The 19,424-nt window shown below is 32.1% G+C and overlaps 1 long non-coding RNA gene across 2 annotated transcripts in view; it reads left to right on the top strand.

Annotated features, from left to right (window-relative positions):
* The first annotated feature begins 15,931 nt into the window (after positions 1-15,931).
* The window catches only part of LOC132303083 (uncharacterized), a 44,315-nt gene continuing 40,822 nt past the window's right edge, over positions 15,932-19,424 (top strand). Inside the window, exon 1 of one of the 2 annotated variants that reach the window (XR_009481090.1) lies at positions 15,932-16,164. This is a non-coding gene — a long non-coding RNA (uncharacterized LOC132303083). The remainder of the gene's footprint in view (positions 16,165-19,424) is intronic. The other variant, XR_009481091.1, reaches the window with a different exon arrangement.

The following is a 19,424-nucleotide window of genomic DNA, read 5'->3' as shown; positions in this document are numbered from 1 at the left end:
TTTGCACAAAGGCCGAGAAAGTAGTACTATGCTTAATCTTAGCCGAAAGACCAAGAAAGGTTAGCCAAAAGGTCGACCTAAAAAAATTTAATACTACACTTGATCTTAACCAAAAGGCCGAGAAGGTGTGATTATTATTTCTTTAGCTCTATAGTTTTATAAGAGGCTTTCATGTAATCATTTTTACTTGAAACCAATGTGAGACTTTCTAATTTGAATTAAACTCTTTTTATATTTTGTTAATTTGAATTAATTTTAATTTTATTAGATAATTTTGAGTTTTATAAAATTTATATTAATTAATAAATAAATACTGAAATACTGAAACACTTTGCACATTTAATAATAGTATAGATATATATAGTTTTTAAATATTTGGGTAAAGTACAATCACACCTTTGAGGTTTGGTAAAAGAACACTTAAAGGAAACTTACCTATTTTTTGGATAAAGACACCCCCTGAAGGTTTAAAAATGGACAAAGACACCCCTTTATATGAGAGATTGACCAAATTACGCTTTAACCGTTTAGGAGACTTTTTTAACTTTACAATTTAATAAATTGGACCAATCTACCCTCATGAACAATTTATGCATAAAAAAAAAAGTAAAAAAAAAAAAAAAAAAAAACTTTATATTGTTCTTTTATTTTTTATTTATTTACTTTATAAAAGTCCCAAATTCTTAAAAATGTAGACGTCTAAAATGATTTTTTCATCCAATACATATATTTCAAATAAATTATATTTTGTTATTACTTCTTTTTCTTTCTTTTATTTTTATTTTTAAATTAAGATGCTTAATTATTTCATCTAGAAAAATTAAACCAATCTCTTTTCCTTAAAAATAAAAAATGTGGTACCAGTATAACTTCATGCATCTTAAATTATATATCAAATATTATGTATTTCCCAACATAAAAGGGAAAAAAATAATAATAAAACAAAGGGGGGAAAAAAAAAAAAAAACAAAGGCATAAATTATTCATGAGGGTAGATTGGTCCCAACAAAGGGGGGGGGGGGGGGGAAAGTGAACAATATAAAGTTTTTTATTACTTTGTTTTTTTATGCATAAATTATTTATGAGGGTAGATTGGTCCAATTTATTAAATTGTAAAGTTAAAAAAGTCTCCTAAACGGTCAAATGGTAATTTGATTAATTTTTCATGTAAAGGGGTGTCTTTGTCCATTTTTGAACTTCAAGGGGTGTCTTTGTCCAAAAAAATAAGTAAGTTTTCTCCGAGTGTCCTTTTACCAAACTTCAGGGGTGTGGCTGTATTTTACCTCTAAATATTTAATGCACGTTAAAACCTCATGGGGGTACTATCACCGTATATAATAATAACGTTACATATCAGGATAAATATATATAATTTTCAAATACATAATGCAGCTTAAATCTTAGGATTCACCATACACTATTAAGATGGCAATTGTAATTTTAATTTTTTATTACATTAATTATATAAAAATAAAGAGATACTAAGTGTTATGCGAAAAATCTACATGCTCTGGAGCCCGTGACTATTCCTGCAAGACAAGAGAAGTGATGATAGGCGTGGTGCTGGCCGGGTGCACTCCGACGGTCAAGTTAGTACTCGACCATTAAATATCCGATAAGGATTACATATAAAATTTATGGCCTACCTTTTTAGGTTGACTGATCATTTCTTTTATAGAAGCATTAATGGTCGTAGTTATTGAAACGAGATTCTCCCTGATCCAAGATGATATCGTTCCCTTCTTACAGGAATGGTGACTCTGGTTACATATGGTAATCAGATTTTTTTATGATTCCATAGAGATTTTGGGTAAGATAAATCCCTTACCCTAAGATAAATCCCTTACCCTTATCTTATTTCTCTTTTGACTTTGAGTTACCTATTATTTTTGTCCTTATCAGTTGCCCCCCATTCTCATGCTTGCTTGTCAAGCATCGAGAATGTTAAAGTGTTTTTTTGAGTGACATCTCTTTGGCATAAATCAATCTCTTTTTAGGTTAACCTTTATTGGGCGACCTTTTTTTGGTTGATCTCTTAAGATTTGCCCAAACTTCATGAGCTGATGGAGTAGGCTTTCTTAAGCTGAATGAGCTTACCTTTTTAAAAAGGGAAGTATATTTACGAGTTTTACTCAGCTCGCCCCTTGAAAAGGAAAATATATTTTACGAGTTTCACTTAGCTCGCCCTTTAAAAAGGGAAGTATATTTTATAAGTTAATTTTTACCCCTTTTAATATGGAGGACAACAATTACAAGCTTCATGAGCTGAGGGAGTAGGCTTTCTTAAGCTGAATGAGCTTACCTTTTAAAAAAGGGAAGTATATTTACGAGTTTTACTCAGCTTGCCCCTTAAAAAGGAAAATATATTTTACGAGCTTCACTCAGCTCGCCCTTTAAAAAGGGAAGTATATTTTACAAGTTAATTTCGACCTCTTTTAATACGGAAGACAACAATTACGAGCTTCATTCAGCTCGGGCCCTTATAGTACGGGGCACTTTTATATCAATCCCTTATAATACGGGGATGGTAATTACGAGCTTCATTCAACTCGTCCTTTAAAAAGGAAAATATATTTTACTAGCTTCACTCAGCTCTCCCTTTAAAAAGGGAAGTATATTTTACAAGTTGATTTCGACCCCTTTTAATACGGAGGACAACAATTGCGAGCTTCATTCAGCTCGGACTCTTATAGTACGTGGCACTTTTATATTAATCCCTTATAATACGGGGATGACAATTACGAGCTTCATTCAACTAGCCATTTAAAAAGGGAGTAGGTTCTCTAAGCTTCATGAACTTATTCTTTTAATATGGGAGGTTCATCCTCGTGAGTTTCGTTATCTCATCTTTTTAATAAGAGAGACTAATTTTCGATAGTTGCGTGAGCTCATCTATTTGATAAGGAAAACTGATTTTCCAGAGCTTCGTGAGCTCGTATCTTTAATTAGAGAGGTTAATTTTCTGCCCCCATTCCCAAGCTTGCCTCTCACGCGCAAGGAACACTAATGTTCTATTTCTATTTGTAAAGTTAGCAAAGCAAAAATAAAAGAACAGATGTACAGTTTGAACGAATAATATATATATACATATTTATATGTATCAGAATTGGTACAATTAAGGCAAAAACTTATCATTGAGCATCATAGGACCAAAATCATCACTGGAGCTAGCGATTGTTCTTTAGAATAAGATTTTTTTTTTTTTTTTTAAACCCTGTGACCAGTACCCGCAAGTACTATTCATGTGAATAGTACTCACAAAATAAATTTTTTTAAAAATAACCCTGTGAACAGTACCCGCGGGTACTGTTCATGTGAATAGTACTCACAAAATAAAATTTTGTTTTTAAACCCTGTGAACAGTACCCACAATTTTTTTTATTTTTTATTTTTATTTTTATTTTTATTTTATTTATTTATTTTTTTCTCTCTGGGAACAGTACCCGCAAAGCGTAGTATTCTATCGAAGGGTCCCCAGGTGAACTACATCATTATGTAGGTGAACAATATTTTGCAGATAATTGGAAACACATAAAAAATTGTTTCTCTTTAAATCATGTGAGGAAGTGTAGACATATATTTTGATATACGCGTAATGCATAAAACTTACCCGGTTAACAGCGATGATGAAACAACTGCTAGTGGTCGAGTGGGGCTTTCCAGCAATTTTACCGGATTGAGCAACTGTACCCTTGCTTTTGGCCATGCAATCCATGAACTGTTCTCTTTTTTTTAGAGAAAGCCAGATTGTAAAGGGACTGAATTGCTTTTAAGTTTTGTCTTAAATTTCCCTTGTACGAACTATGATTTGTTGGGACTAATATACGTTCCCACAGACGGCGCCAACTGTTGATGCGAAAAATCTACACACTCCGGAGCTCGTGACGATTCCTACAAGACAAGAGAAGTGATGACCGGCGTGGTGCCGGCCGGGTGCACTCCGACGGTCAAGTTAGTACTCGACGATTAAATATCCAATAAGGATTACATATAAATTTTATGGCGTACCTTTTTAAGTTGACTGATCATTTCTTTTATAGAACCATTAATGGTAGTAGTTGTTGAAGCGAGATTCTCCCTGATCCAAGATGATATCGTTCCCTTCTTACAGGAATGGTAACTCTGGTTACATATGATAACCTGATATTTTTTAGGGTTAAAAGCAAAAAAACCCCCTTGAACTATAGGAGTTTTGCAACTAACCCCCTTGAACTATAAAAAACCCCCTGAATTATGAATTTGTTGCAATTTGCCCACTCAGGCCACTGGAAAAGTAAAAAGGCGAAACTGCCCTTCTAAGTTTGTTATAATCTCAATACAACCAAATCCTAAACCACACACACTGCAGAAATGGAAGAAGTGGCGGCAACATCGGTGGAGATCTCTTTGCAATTCGTCAGCCGTGGATGTGGAATAGAGCATCGATCATCGTCGTAGCCGCCGAGCGAAAGAGAGAAAGGGGTGAAGGTGATGGCAGCCGGCGAGCAAGAGAGAGCTCGGTGGTATGGGTTGTGGAGATTTCGGCCGGTGGAGAGCTCGACGATGCAGAGCATCGACTAGAGAAGTCGCGATTTCGGCACAAATCAGAGACTGGCACAGCGGCGACGGATCTGGCGTTAGCGACGGCGGCTTGTGCGCGCCGGCGATTGACAGAACAACGGGCAAGATGGGCTGTAGATGAACTTTGGCAGTGCTCGGATGGGGGCGAGACGGTGACGGCGAGCTTTCGCAACGGTGGGCGACGGGTGTGGAGAGGATCAAGGCAAGGATAATGAATACTTAGGCAAGTTGTTTGCTTGCACTTAATATCTTTTGATTAAAATTATAATGCTTACAATTCCTGAATGGACCTTCCTTGCTGCCACCAGCACCACCATCAAAAATAAAAAATTTGCACATGAGATACTTAATATTGTTTGTTTTCATCTGAATTTTTTTGTTCTACTTAATTTAGGTTGTTTTTGGCTTACACTTTTCCATTGAATTCTATTCTGAATTATATTCTTGCACAAGGGATTTCTATGACAACAAATAATGTCTCAATTAATCATGGGAAACAGGGAACTGTATTTTTGGGTTGTATTTGGGCTTGAATCTTAACGCGGTGAGAAAATATGGTAGACATCAGTAAAGTGCAAGTAATTTTGATTCCTTTAAGTAGGTTGTTATCCTGATTGGTCTCACTATATTAATTCTGCCAGATGTTGGAAAAAGCAGTTGAATATAACAAAGGATGCTCGCCATGTTGATGTCCTCTGTCATAGTGTAATACCCCTAATTTAAAAAGGGATATAATTGGAATTTACTTTTTATTTTATTATTTTCATTAATTTTTTTTTAAATTATTTTTGGGAGCTTACGTGGCTATGTGTTGATGTGTTTATTTAATTTAATTAATTATTGATTTGCATTTATTATTTGCGATTTGAATTAGTTAAATGGATTTAATTGCTTTATGTGAATTATTTGAATTATTTAAATCGTTAATTGTATTGTTCTATTTTTTTTTTCCACTATGGTAAGATTAGGTTAGGGTTTTAGTGTTATTATCACCCTCAATTATGCAGCCGACGTTGGTATAATATAGATTGGTCTACGGGCCGGATAAATCATTTAGGGTTTAATAGAACCTAGAATTGGTGGTCTATAAATATACCAGTGATGTTCTGCCTAGGGTTGAGGGTTATATTCACGATATAGAAAAGGCAGAAGTAATTTGGGAGAAGTCTGGGAAGCAACAGAGAGGGAAGAAACAAAGAGGGTTGGCCGGAGACTTTAGGACGATGTCGGTGTAAGGCAAGTTCTAATCCTATCTCTATTCCTTAGACTTGTGTTCTTTGCATGTCTAATTCAACTCCAGGATTAAATAAGAATCAAACTTAAACTGGATTACATGTCTCTGTTATATTTCACTGAAGGTAGCCATGAGTTATACTACTTGTTTTATGGTTTTACGTATTTCAACACATAAAATAATTCACGAAACGGAATGTATGATGCATGTGAATTAATATACAAGGAATTAAATTAGCTTGTAACACTGGAAAGTATTAATTTTAAACTGTTTGCATGTTTAGGATCGTTTGTAACTGTATACATTTTTTCATGTTTCGTATTGGCTTGTTTTACTTCTTTCTTGAATTTTTCTGTCCTAATTAGGATGGATTTAAGATTAAAGGTTTTAACATATCTGGGGCATTGGAACTTAATTTTAATCAGTAGAAATCATTAGAGTTAAGGACTGATTGTTGGTTTCCTTGATGGAGTCGCCACAACCAACAAAGCTTGAAAGTTGTGTGAGAATTTAGGAGGTGGCCAAGTTTTACATTTATAGAAAGCCACTACTACCTTTCTCTATATAAAATATAGATAGGGTGAGTAGGGATCGTCCCAAGGGATTATACGTGTTGGAATTTCAACTTCGACTTTAGCGTATCAAATGATTGCAAAAGAGAATTGGGTTGGTTGATTATACTAAATGAGCTAAACTATAATAAAGCAATGCAATAAGATAAAGAGTAAGTAAGAAGGAAAGGTCTTGGGGTGTAGAGATCACCACCAAACAATACTATTCCAAACCATAATCAAGTGACTAATGAGGGAAATGAATGTGTTGCAACAATGTTGTGTGTGTAAAAGACATTCAATTGGTAAGGGTGACTCAACAAGTGCAAATTGTCTCAATCAACATGTGTGAGGCCACAATACATCTATTGGTAGAGGAATATATTGTCTAAACATCATGTGAAGATAACAAAATAACAATTCAAGTCATTGAACCTTTCATTAAGCTCATAGTCCAAGCAATCCACAAGGATGATTTAGTTAAACATGCATTATCTAAACATCATGTGAGAGGTACAAAATATCTATTGGGAGAGGAATAAATTGTCTAAACACATGTGAAAGATACAACATATCATAACTAGTCATTAATCCTTCATTAAGCTCAAAATTCCATTACACCACAATATTAGAGCATATGCTTCTTGCATTCAAAAGTATGGAACATCAAAGAACAAGCATGAATTGTTTCCCCAACTAACACTACACTACTTAAAAGAGAAGCACAATCCATCAAGGAATAAGTATGAACCATCTAGAGACATAACAAGAGCATTACATTAAGAACTTCATATTTTGACAATCTCAAGATTAAATGCATTAATACACATAGACATGCATCAATAACATTAAATCTAGAGGTGAGCATCTACTCTAGCATACATAGACATATAGATAGAGAAAATGATCAATTAGAAGCATTAATCCATAGAATTCAATGAATAATCAAGATCTTCATAAGTTCAAGAGTCAAAATATGCATTATAACACAAATCCCTCAAAATTACACAAGATTAGGTAAAGAAATCATGTTTGGGGCTAACTCTAGCCCCAAAAGGATGTCTAGCCACTCATGATGATGAAGCTCCAACCCTCAAGGGCTAAATCCATGGTGAAAATCTGCTCCTTGATGATGAAGGTCTCCTCCAAAGGTTACTCTAGCTTCCTCCCTTCTTCCTCTCCAAGAATAGCCTCCAAGATGATTTTCAATGTGTGATAAGAGACTCACTCAAAAAGTGTATCATATTTCTTATATAGGTAGGTCAAATACACCTCATGATGAGCTGTGGTCGTGCAAGGCATATTCTCCAATGATTGGATGAAGGACGGAATAAATGAGCTGGACTTTAACTTTTTCTCGCTGGAGGAAGTTCGATCGATCGAACCTTAACTTGGATCAATCGAAAATGGGTTCGATCGATCGAACTGCATCTTGGATCGATCGAAGTGGTCTGACTCCTCCGGATAATGACAAGGCTGGGATATTTTCAAGATATTTATAGGGAAAAAGACAAAAGTGGTTGGTAGGCGTACAACTGTGGATAAGATCAATCATTTGAATAGGACAAAATAGGGTTCGATCGATCGAAGGTGATGTTTGATCGATCGAACCTGGAATTTCAGCAAAGACCAAGGTTGGATCTATCGAGAAGTACTGTGATCGATCATAGATGTTCGATCGATCGAACTCTAAGTTGGATCGATCGAACTTTTCAGCTGCACAACTTGATTCCTTTTTGCTCCTTTCTTTCTCCACTTTGCTCCCTCCTTTGGTTTATCTCAGGATTGCTTCAATTAAGCTCTTATTTGGCTGAGTTAGCTAAATTTTGGGATTAGTGCCTGAAAATATAAATAACACGTAATAAGTCTAAAACGGCAAAGTAAGATAGATAAAGGCACTAGAATGCTTAAGCTTAACGGGTTTAAATGCGCACTTTTCAGTGCTCATCACTGATCAAACAAGACGTCACCGGAGAAGATATAGTTGACGAGATGAAGCAGAGAGGAGGGGAGAAGTTGGAGGCGGCTCCAAAAGGTTTTGGAGCCGGCTCAAAGTAACTTGGAGGCGGCTCCAAGTGGTTTTGGAGCCGGCTCCATCTAGGTTGGAGGCGGCTCCAACTTGTTTGGAGTAGCCTCTTTTCATTTCTTCAGTTTCTTGAGTTTTTGGGCGACTGTTTGGGCTGTGGTGCTCAGATTTTGGGATTTTTAAGTTCTGACATGAGCTATATTGAGGTGTTTTGAGATGATCTAAGTTCATATTATAACTTTTAAGAGTTGATTACTGAGTATTAAAACACCATTGTTTAGGGTGATACAGAACATAAGTCGGAATATGAAAATCCGGATACTGTCATTGAAGTGAAGAGTTTAATCGCTTAAAAAAACTAATTTAGCAGATTACTATGGATGGTTACAATATGTTAATCATGGAACAGTGATAGGAACAAGTATGTTTATGTTTTAAATTACTGCTAGCTACGGATTAACTGACATATACAATTTAACTCGTTTCAGTTTTTGAGCATAAAGACATGTTAAGTCGATTGTTGTTTTGATGTCGTATTTAATTCCAATTGTTGTTTTTAAACCATTGGGATGCTATTTGGTATTAATAAGACCCTTAGGATCAGTTTTAGAAACCAACTGAAGGGTAGAAAGTGGCCGGGGTCGAAGCAGATCATCGGAAACGAAGAAAGAAGCGGACCAGTGGGTTTCCCCCTCTTGGAGGCGGCTCCAAAAGTTTTTGGAACCGGCTCAATGTTGGTTTGAGCCTGCTCTATTTTTTTTTAGAGCAGGCTCTTTCCATTTTAATGCGTACTGTATGTTTTCAGCTACTGTTTGGGCACTTGGGGTTTCTGAACAGTTTTGAAACTTTAATGGGGTTTTCAATAATTATTTTAGGATGAAATTAAGGTCTTATATTGCATAAAATACCCTCTTTGTATTAATAGAATTAACAGTACGCTATTTGACAACTTTGCGTGCGGTTAACGGTTGGAAGGAGATTTACTGATTAGTTTTAATCTGACAGTTTAGGGTGCTATAAAATGATTCTAAATTTATTTTAAATGCACTGTGAAGTATTTTAATTAATAAATTGGACTTATGGCATAGGGTGTGGTTCTGTGCTAAAAGATAAAACAGAAGATAAGTATATAACTTAGTACGCTGTTACCGGATGGAAGGAATTAAATTGCTTAAATTAATTTAGCGATTTATTGGACTATAATATGATTATAGAACTTATTTTAAATACATGATAGAGTCATTGTTATATTAAGTTGGAACTATGCATGTTCTGGATGTTAATTGTTAGACATTAAATTCTTTGATGCAATTATATGGATTAATATTGGATTTTAATTGCGAGATTTTTAATCTTCTTTCTGCAATTATTTGGATTTTGGTTTTGGATTGTAAATTGCTAAACTGTTATGTATCGGTTGTAATTTACATGGTTTTGGATTTAAGTTACTGAAATACTAAATATTCTTTTGCAATGGTAGGAATATTTGGTTTTGGACTGTAAATTACTGGCTTATTATTTATTATAATTTACACGGATATGGAGGATTGCATGTACCGGTATGGGACGGTGACATACTAGGTATGGTTTAGCTCAAAGCGCTAATTCCTACCTTATGGATGTTAATTGGTGAACAGTTTTACATGTTCTATCAATTATATGGATTTTGTGAATTGTATGCGCCGGTATGGGACGGTGGCATACTAGAGACCGACTGATTCAAAATACTCAGTCCAACCTATTTTGGAATAAGGGCACGGGTTATTAAATAAAATCCTCCTTATATTTATGACTCGGTGCGGTTGAATACGCCGAACGACTTATTGGATTTATTGTGGATGGTTAGGAACGGAGTTTAAATATAGTTTTATGATACCGCGATGTGAGCTTGAGTTTCAGCGTCAACGGTTAGGGTGCATATATGCAATAGGATGCGTAGCTGGCTGTGAGGGTTGAGGTATACCCTGTTTAGGTTTAGGTACTCATGCCCACCTATGGGTGCGTTTTCGCATGTTGCCTTCTATTCAGGTTGAGACCCTCTTTATAACCCAGTGAGAGTCCTGTAGTGTGAATATACATACGTACGGACTATTAGCTATGGTTGAGTTAGTTAGAATGTATATGCGTATCGAGTCTCTACTTGGATTGTAGTAGGTTAGAACTTGTTCGTGGGCCTGACCCACTACTATTTTTCAGGTACTCATCAGTTCCAGACTTAGACTTGTTCGTGCTGAGTAGAGACGGTCACTCACTCTACCGACGACGTAGGAGTATTCCTCATGGTTTAGCATTGGATTTCTTTTCAGTTGTTTATTTTTCAGTATTGGATTTTAGTAGGGGTCCACGAGTTGGATTCCTGAGTTGTATTAGAAGTGGAGAAGAAGTTGGATGTATCAAACTAGTTCTTATTTACAAAATTTTTATTTCTGAGGATTTTCAATAAAGGATATTCGTTTTAGTTTCTTTTCAGCAAAATTTTTATTCGTTCCTATTATATTAATTGTATTTTGTGTTCGTTAATTGCTAATTGGTTTGATGTCCTCGGGTAATCAGGCGTGGGCCTGGCCAACTCGCATCCTGAAATCCAGGGGTATCACATATAGGATGTTCTTGAGTTACAGGCCCTTGGATGGAACTTCCAGGTTAAAATTACTGCATGAAATTGTCAGCGATGCCAAGACCAAATTAGAAACAGAGGTTGGTCCAGTGAATGGAGTTTCGTCCAAGATGTCACGGGGCATCGTCAGCAGACTTTCTGTTACAGGTGATGTGCATAAACTCTATTCTCTTGCAATTGAAAAGGCAGATGAATGGCTGGCCACTATTTCTAACAGGAATCCAAACTACGGAGGTTATTACCCATAAACATTTGTCTATATTTACTTCCAATCATTCAAAAGAATTATAGGCAAGTGCTCGGATGGGGGCGAGACGGTGACAGCGAGCTTTCGCAACGGTGGGCAACGGGTTGTGGAGAGGACTCAACCGCGATGAGGTGCTTTGGAGCGTGATGGCAGCAGCGAGCTTGCCTTCAGACGATGGTGGTGGTAGTGGAGCCGCCACTAATGACGACTCATGGTGCAATTGATTTGGGGTGATTACCAGTGACGACTCGTGTGTGTGTGTGTGTATATATATATATATATATCGATTGAGCTTGGGTGTTTCAGTACGAATTACTGTATTTGAATTGATTCAATTGGGAAATTGTTTGAGAACCGTTTGTGGCTACGGCGATGATGGCAGTGGCTGGACTGGTTCACTATAAATTATATGAATTTCTTAAAATTATGGTTCAATTGCTTTGGATGGTGGTGGCAGTGGGATTTTAGTGTGGTTTGGGTTAAACGGCTTTCGGTGTGGAAGATGAGCTTGTCGGTGTGGAACCACAAACGCTCGCTGTTGAAGATAGTGAACAGTTATAGGGCGTGTTTGGGAAATTAAGGGCATTTTAGTCCTTTCATGCGTATAAGGGCAGTATGGTCTTTTAAAATAAGTAAACTATTTTTAACGGCCAAAAGCTGCCGGATTCCTGTCGGATGGAGTCATCTGCAACAAAATTGAATAGTCCAGGGGATTAATTGCAACTTTTGTAATTCAGGGGGGTTAGTTGCAACTTTGCCAATAGTTTAGGGGGTTTTTTTGCATTTAACCTTATTTTTTTATGATTCCATAAAGATTTTGGGTAAGATAAATCCCTTACCTTATCTTATTTCTCTTTTGACTTTGAGTTGCGTATTATTTTTACCCTTATCACTAAGTTTTTATAATTTCTGTCACGTTGTATTTTTCATAAATAAAATGCATTCCTCATGTCTTTGAATGGTGAATCAATTTTCTATTAACATTATATTCGGGAAATATTTTTTATTAAAATAACTTGAATAGCCGCAGATGAAAAGGAAAAACAAATGGTGAAAATATAGTGTGAGTAATCTCAGCCATTCACTTCAATGGCGTGTTGTACTTGAACATCGTAGCCATTCAATTCATGGATTGCCTTGCCAAATTTGGGCCCCACTGTACCATGACTAAGGTTCTCTTAACTGTCAATACTACCTTTTGTAATTTATGGACACGAAATTATATTATACTAGGAAAAGGCACGTGCGATGCACGTGGTGAATATTTTGTAACTTATAAAATTTTTGTCTTCATATTGATTAATAAAAATTTATTTTATATTAATAAATAAATACTGAAATATTTAGAAATTGGTGATAGAGTTTAAGTTTCGTAAATTAATAAATTCTCTTTATGTTTTTATATTAATACTGAAATATGTATATTTTATTTTTTTATTAAATAATAGTATTTTATTTTAATAGTGAAATATTTGAGTTTTGCAAAGTAACAAATTTTTTTAGGAAATTTGAATTTTATTAGGTAATTTGTAATTTGAATTTTATTAGATAATTTGAAATTTAGTATAATTTTTAATTTACAATAGAAATTCAATTATATTAATTTTTAATTAAATTTTAAAATAGAAATTCAATTATACTAACTATACATTAGATTGAAATTGATATAAAATTTTATTATATGGAGTTTGTGGTTTTTGGAAGACCCTAGGTTATATTTTATTTTCTTTAAATATGTAATTTGTGGTACAATTTTTTAGAAATTATTTTATTTTATTAAGATATATCTTTGTAAAATTAGATTTTCTTTTAATAAAAAACTCATAAAAAATAGATAAATACAAGGGTTATATACTTATATGTGATAGAGTTATCTTTTTGTATTAATTAATAAATATTTTTCATATTAAAAAATAAATACTGAAATGTTCAAATTCTTTAACATTAATATTTTATTTATATGTATTATTATATTATTATATATTTTCTTTAAATATATCCTTGTTTAATGTGATAGAGTTATAGAAATTATTTTATTTTCTTTAAATGTATCCTTATTTAATTAGATTTTATTTTATTAGAAAACTTATAATAAATAGATAAATGCAGGTTATATGTGATAGAGTTTTAAAGAAAATAAAATACTTAATTTGTGGTAAAGTTTTACTAATTTGTGTTAGAGTTTTATAAAAACTATTTAAATATATCATTATCTAATGTGATAGAGTTTTATTACAAATAAAATAGGTAATTTGTGGTAGAATTTTATATAAATTATTTATTTTCTTTAAATATATATATCCTTGTCTAATTATATTTTTTTATATTAAAAATCTCATAATAAAAGATAATTTGTGGTAGAGTTTTAGATAAATTATTTTATTTTTTCTACCAATTATTAAATATTTTTTATATTAATAATTCTTGTCTAGTTATATTATATTTTATTAAAAAATTCATAATAAATACATAAATAGGTAATTTTTATTAGAATTTTATATAAACTCTTTTAAAAAAATATTTTATTTTCTTTAAATATATCGTTATCTAATTAAATTTCCTTCATAAAAAAACTCACAATAAATAGATAAAAACAAGTTATATGTGATAGAGTTTTAAAGAAAATAATATAGATAATTTGTGTTAGAGTTTTATGGAAATTATTATATTCTCTGGAAATCTATTTATAATAAATAAATAAATAGGTAATTTGTGTTACAGTTTAATAAAAATTCTTTAAAAAATAATTTTTATATCAATTAATAAATATTTTTTTATATTAATAATTGTTGTCTAATTAGATTTCCTTTTATTAAAAAACTCATAATAAATAGATAAATAAGTAATTTGTGTTAGATTTTTATAGAAACTCTTTTCAAACCTCTTTTTATATTAATTAATAAATATTTTTTTTATCTTAATAATGCTTGTCTAATTAGATTTTCTTTTATTAAAAAAGCTCAAAATAAATAGATAAATAGGTAATTTGTGATATAGTTTTATATAAACTCTTTTAAAAACTCTTTTTAGATCAATTAATAAATAATTATTTATATTAATAATACTTGCCTAATTAGATCTCCTTTTATTAAAAAACACTTAATAAATATATAAATAGAAAATTTGAGTTAAAATTTTATAGAAACTCTTTAAATATTATATCTTTGCCTATTGTGATAGAGTTTTGTTGAAAATAAAATTTGTGATTTGTGATAGAGTTTTATAAAAATTATTTTAATTTCTTGAAATATATCCTTGTTCAATTAGATTTAATTTTATTAAGAAACTCATAATAAAAGTTAATTTATGGTTGAGTTTTAGAAAAATTATTTTATTTTATATATCAATTAATAAATATTTTTTATATTAATAATTTTAGTCTAATTAGATTTTATTTTATTAAAAAATTCATAATAATAAATAGATAAACAGATTAACTTAAATTTTTATTAGATAGATTTTAGAGTTTGATTGACATTTTTCTTTTTTCTTTTTTTTTTTTTAAATAAAAACTCTTTGCATATATATATATATATTTTTTTTGAAAGCAAAAATGTTATGATATTCCAATATAATTATAAAAATTGCACCTACATTGTGTGTACATGAGAAATAAAAATTTAGTAATGTGCATGTCTGACTATCTTGGACTCTATTTTTAAGTAAGTGCAATGAATGAGCATGGTGGATGATAGATGGTGCATTGTATATATATTTATTACACTATTTTTTATATTCTTTGAATCCTTTTTTTTTTTTTTTTTTTCTTTCTCTCTCTTCAATAATTTCAATTCAAATTTATAAGGCTTTAGAAAAATTGTATTTTTGTGTGATGGGTTCATATGTACATGCATTTGAAAACTGTGTATTGGATGTGAAGTTACCAAGGCAGGGAATCCATTGCACTAACCCTTCCCAGGATGTGAAGTTAAAGTTATCTATTGAAAAATAGACCTATATGAAGCTGTGTCTCGGATTGAGGAGGTGTTTTGCTTTTTCTGAAATTTTGATTCCTTGTGTTTTCTTTTAGGGTTTCCTTGCCGCCATGGACTCTTCTTTTTCCCTGTAAGTATCAATTACCTTTATTTATATATATATATATATATAAACAACCATAGGTTTGATTTTGTAATCATATTTTAAAAAATGAACAACATTTGACAAAGGCAAATTAGAGTGAGAAACGAGGTAAAAATTATATATATATATATATATATATATATATATATATATATTATTTTGTTGTTATACAGAAACGTCCTTTACATTCTTAACTAGATCCGATTTCTAAGAATTTTTTGATTGTTCATGATTATATAAAAATAAAAAATAATAGAAAAATAATCTGACATCGAATAAATTTTATATGAAAATAAAAATACTATTTGATTTTATGTAATTTAATAAATATAATACAATACTCAAATATTATGTTAATCATTGATGTGATTGAAAATATTATTTTTTAATTGATTGGTGGGCTGTCAGGCACCCTGCAAAGGCTCAGAAACAAATGATATAGGCCCCACCTGTACCCATCACTGGGGTTCACACAAAAGCCAACACTTTCTTGTATTTTACGTGGCACGATGCCCAAAATTGTGTTTTGGTAATTTATTGGTGTTTTTTCTTTTTCTGTAAGTCCAAAATTATGGGCTGTAAATATCATCGCTGGAGAGTGGCCCTTTCGGCAAGCAATGATAGTTATTTTGAATTATGATATATTAATAATGACCTACCAACTACGTAGCGTAGGTTACAAACATGAAAAAATAATGGCATCTTAGTAATCCGCCGGAACCAAGATACCTCTGCTCTGCTCTGCTGTTGAGCAGCAGCCACATCATGCCGGAGTCGGGGATAATTTTCTTTGATGCACCAGGCGGTAGAGCATCGGACGTTCTCATGGAGACGGGCCATAAGATTCAGGTAATTATAATAATTCTACGGATCGAGAAATACATAGAATTCAACATAGTAAAATAAAAAGTTAAAAATTTTCGTTGAAATTATTCATTTGGAAATTTACGAGTCTAATATATCTTCTTTTAATGCCTATCATATAATTTTTATGTGTTCACCAGAGTCAGTTAATTCCATATAATTTTTTTAAATTCAATTATTTTATATATATATTTTAATTTTTTGTTATTGATTTGATCGCAGTAAAATAAGAAATTGAAAGATTTCGTTGAGATTGTGGTTTGAAAATTTTGATGTGGAAAATATCTCATGAATCTCATCTCCATGAGATTAATTATTTTAATTCAGATCTTATAATTTTTGTGGATTGAATCTCATCTATATGATTTATTATTATTTATTTATTTATTTTTTGTGCTTGATTTTATTAGGATAAGAGTTCCTTAATCATGTCCACGTTTTGTAAGGTTGTCATTGAAGAACAGATTAAATTCGGATGGATCATGGATATGATAACAGCTTTTTTTTTTCTTAAACCAATTATTTTTTTTAGATTTGAAATTAGAATTGAACACAGTAAAATAATAGATTGAAAGATTTTGTTGTAATTGTTCGTTATTAGATTCAGTTAATTCCTTATGATGGAATGAGTTCTCCAAACATATCAAATTTAGAGTTGAGGATGGTAGGGATGTAAGGTTTTGGAAGGATTTTTGGTGTGGTAATTGTATCATTGCTTCTTCATTTGTCAAATTGTTTTGGATTGCCGTTGATAGTCATGTCTCAATTGCTTATTGCTATCGGCTTGATAGTGGGAAGTTGACTTGAGATGTGCGGTTCATGCGAGCATTTCAGGATTGGGAGTTGGACGATATTTGCGGGTTGTTAGATCGTTTATATCGGCTCGAGATCCATGGCGAAGATAGAGATTCGTTCGTTTGGGTGCTTGCTTCGCAGGGAATATTTGAAGTGAGATCTTTTTTCCGATTCCTCTCAAATACTACAGGGATTACGTTTCCGTGGAAAACAGTGTGGAGATCTAAGGTGCTACTTAAAGTGACGTTTTTTACTTGACAATGGTGTGGGACAAGATCTTGACGCTTGATAATTTAAGGAGGCGAAGACAAATCACAGTTAACTGGTGTTGTATGTGTAAGTCCAATGGGGAATCGATGGATCATCTTATTATGCATTGTCCAGTGGCCTTGGATTGTTAATGTCTTTTGCTTGGAATGTTTGGGATTTCGTGGGTTATGCCTCGATCTTTGATAGGATTGATGGAGGCTTGGAGAGGGTGCTATGTGAGAGACCATGCTCATTGGTTTTGGAGGATGGAACCCTCGTGTTTATGGTGGTGTTTGTGTAGGGAGCGGAATAATATATATTTTGAAAGAAATGAATCATCAATTGCTATTCTTAAGTCACCTTTTATTACATCTTTATGTTTTTGGGGTTCGGGTAGGTTTTGTTCCTCCCCAGAGGAGATATTTATTTTATTTCTTCTTTGGGACCATAGGATCCCTTTCTTGTCATTGGGACATGTTCCCCTTTTGAAAGTTTTTTTAAATGAATTTGTTTAATTATCAAAAAAAAAAAATTTCCGTCTAATTTTTTTATTCTATTATTATTATATAAATTTGTAATTAATTTGATCGTAAAATAAAAAATTGAAAGATTTCGTTGAGATTGTTCTTTTGGAAATTTACGAGTCTAATTTATTTCTCTTAATCCCTATCTTATTATAATTTTTGTGGTTTGTCCAATTAGATTGAGTTAATTCCATATGATTTTTTTATTCTATTATCTTATATATATATATATATATATATATATATATATATATTGTTATTGATTTTTGATTTTTTGTTATTGATTTGATTGCATAAAATAAGAAATTGAAAGATTTCGATGAGATTGTTTGTTTGGAAATTTTGGAGTCTAATATATCTTTTTTAGATTCCCATCTTATAATTTTTGTGGGTTGGCCAATTAGATTGAGTTAATTCTATATGATTTTTTTTTACTCTATTATTTTAAAAAAATTTAAATAAAATTTTTTATTGATTTGATAGCAGTAAAATAAGAAATTGGAAGATTTTGAAAATTTTGGTGTCGAATATATCTCATGAATCTCATCTCCTTGAGATTGATTTTTGGGTTGAATCTCATCTATATGATTTTTTTATTTGGTTATTCCATACCCTTTTTAATTTATATATTAATGTTTTTTTGTGGTTGAATTTATTAGGATAAGAGTTCCTTAATCATGTCAACGAGATTAATTATTTTAATTCCGATCTTTATTATTTTTGTGGGTTGAATCTCATCTATAAGATTTTTTGTATTTGGTTATTTTATACTCTTTTTAAATTTTTTTTTTTCTTTTTGTGCTTGATTTTATTAGGATAAGAGTTCCTTAATCATGTCCACGTTTTGCTAGGTTGTTATTGTAGAACAGATTAAATTCAGACGGATCATGGATATGATAACAGCTTCTTTTTTTTAATTCTTTCTTAAACCAATTATTTTTTTTTTTTAAGATTTGAAATTAGAATTGGTGCAAGTGATGATGAAGACCTTATTGTTTTTGCTCCCCTGAGGCATATACTTTCTTGTATAAATTTGTGTTGGACGTAATACTTCTTACTTTACAACCTGCATTTCTAAACTGTAACGTTTATTGCTTTCGTAATTGAATTTTCAAATGGAAATTTTGATTCATTTGGACTTCGGCTTAAAAGCTTTCAATTTTCCCGAGCAATTACTTCCTTCTTTATGGCTATTACAAATTACAATATTATCAGTAATAGGAAAAATGATCTTATACTGTTTAGCTTGATCTATTCTCCTGCTTGATTTTGTAAATGAATATATATCATTTTGTTGTTCCCATGTTGATTTAATATTTATTGCCTGAGACTTTAACATTGCCGTTTACTATGTTACGTGTTCTTAGATTGCTTTATTCATTAAAATATATAGAATTGAACACAGTAAAATAATAGATTGAAAGATTTGTTGTAATTGTTCCTTATTAGATTCAGTTAATTCCATATGATGGAATGAGTTCTCCAAACACATCAGATTTAGAGTTTAGGATCGCAGGGATGTGAAGTTTTGGAAGGATCTTTGGTGTGGTGATTGTATTCTTGCTTGTTCATTTCCTATATTATTTTGGATTGCTGTGGATAGCTATGTCTCGGTTGTTGATTGCTATCGGCTTGATAGCGGGAGGTTGACTTGGGATGTGCTGTTTATGCGAGCGT

The sequence above is a fragment of the Cornus florida genome, unplaced genomic scaffold (genome assembly GCF_030987335.1).
Source record: "Cornus florida cultivar Cherokee Brave unplaced genomic scaffold, ASM3098733v1 CherokeeBrave_3.0.0_Hap2_Chr04, whole genome shotgun sequence".
Classification (NCBI taxonomy): Eukaryota; Viridiplantae; Streptophyta; class Magnoliopsida; order Cornales; family Cornaceae; genus Cornus; species Cornus florida.
Note: the sequence above shows the minus strand (reverse complement) of the source record. Positions and strands in the feature narration are given on the sequence as shown.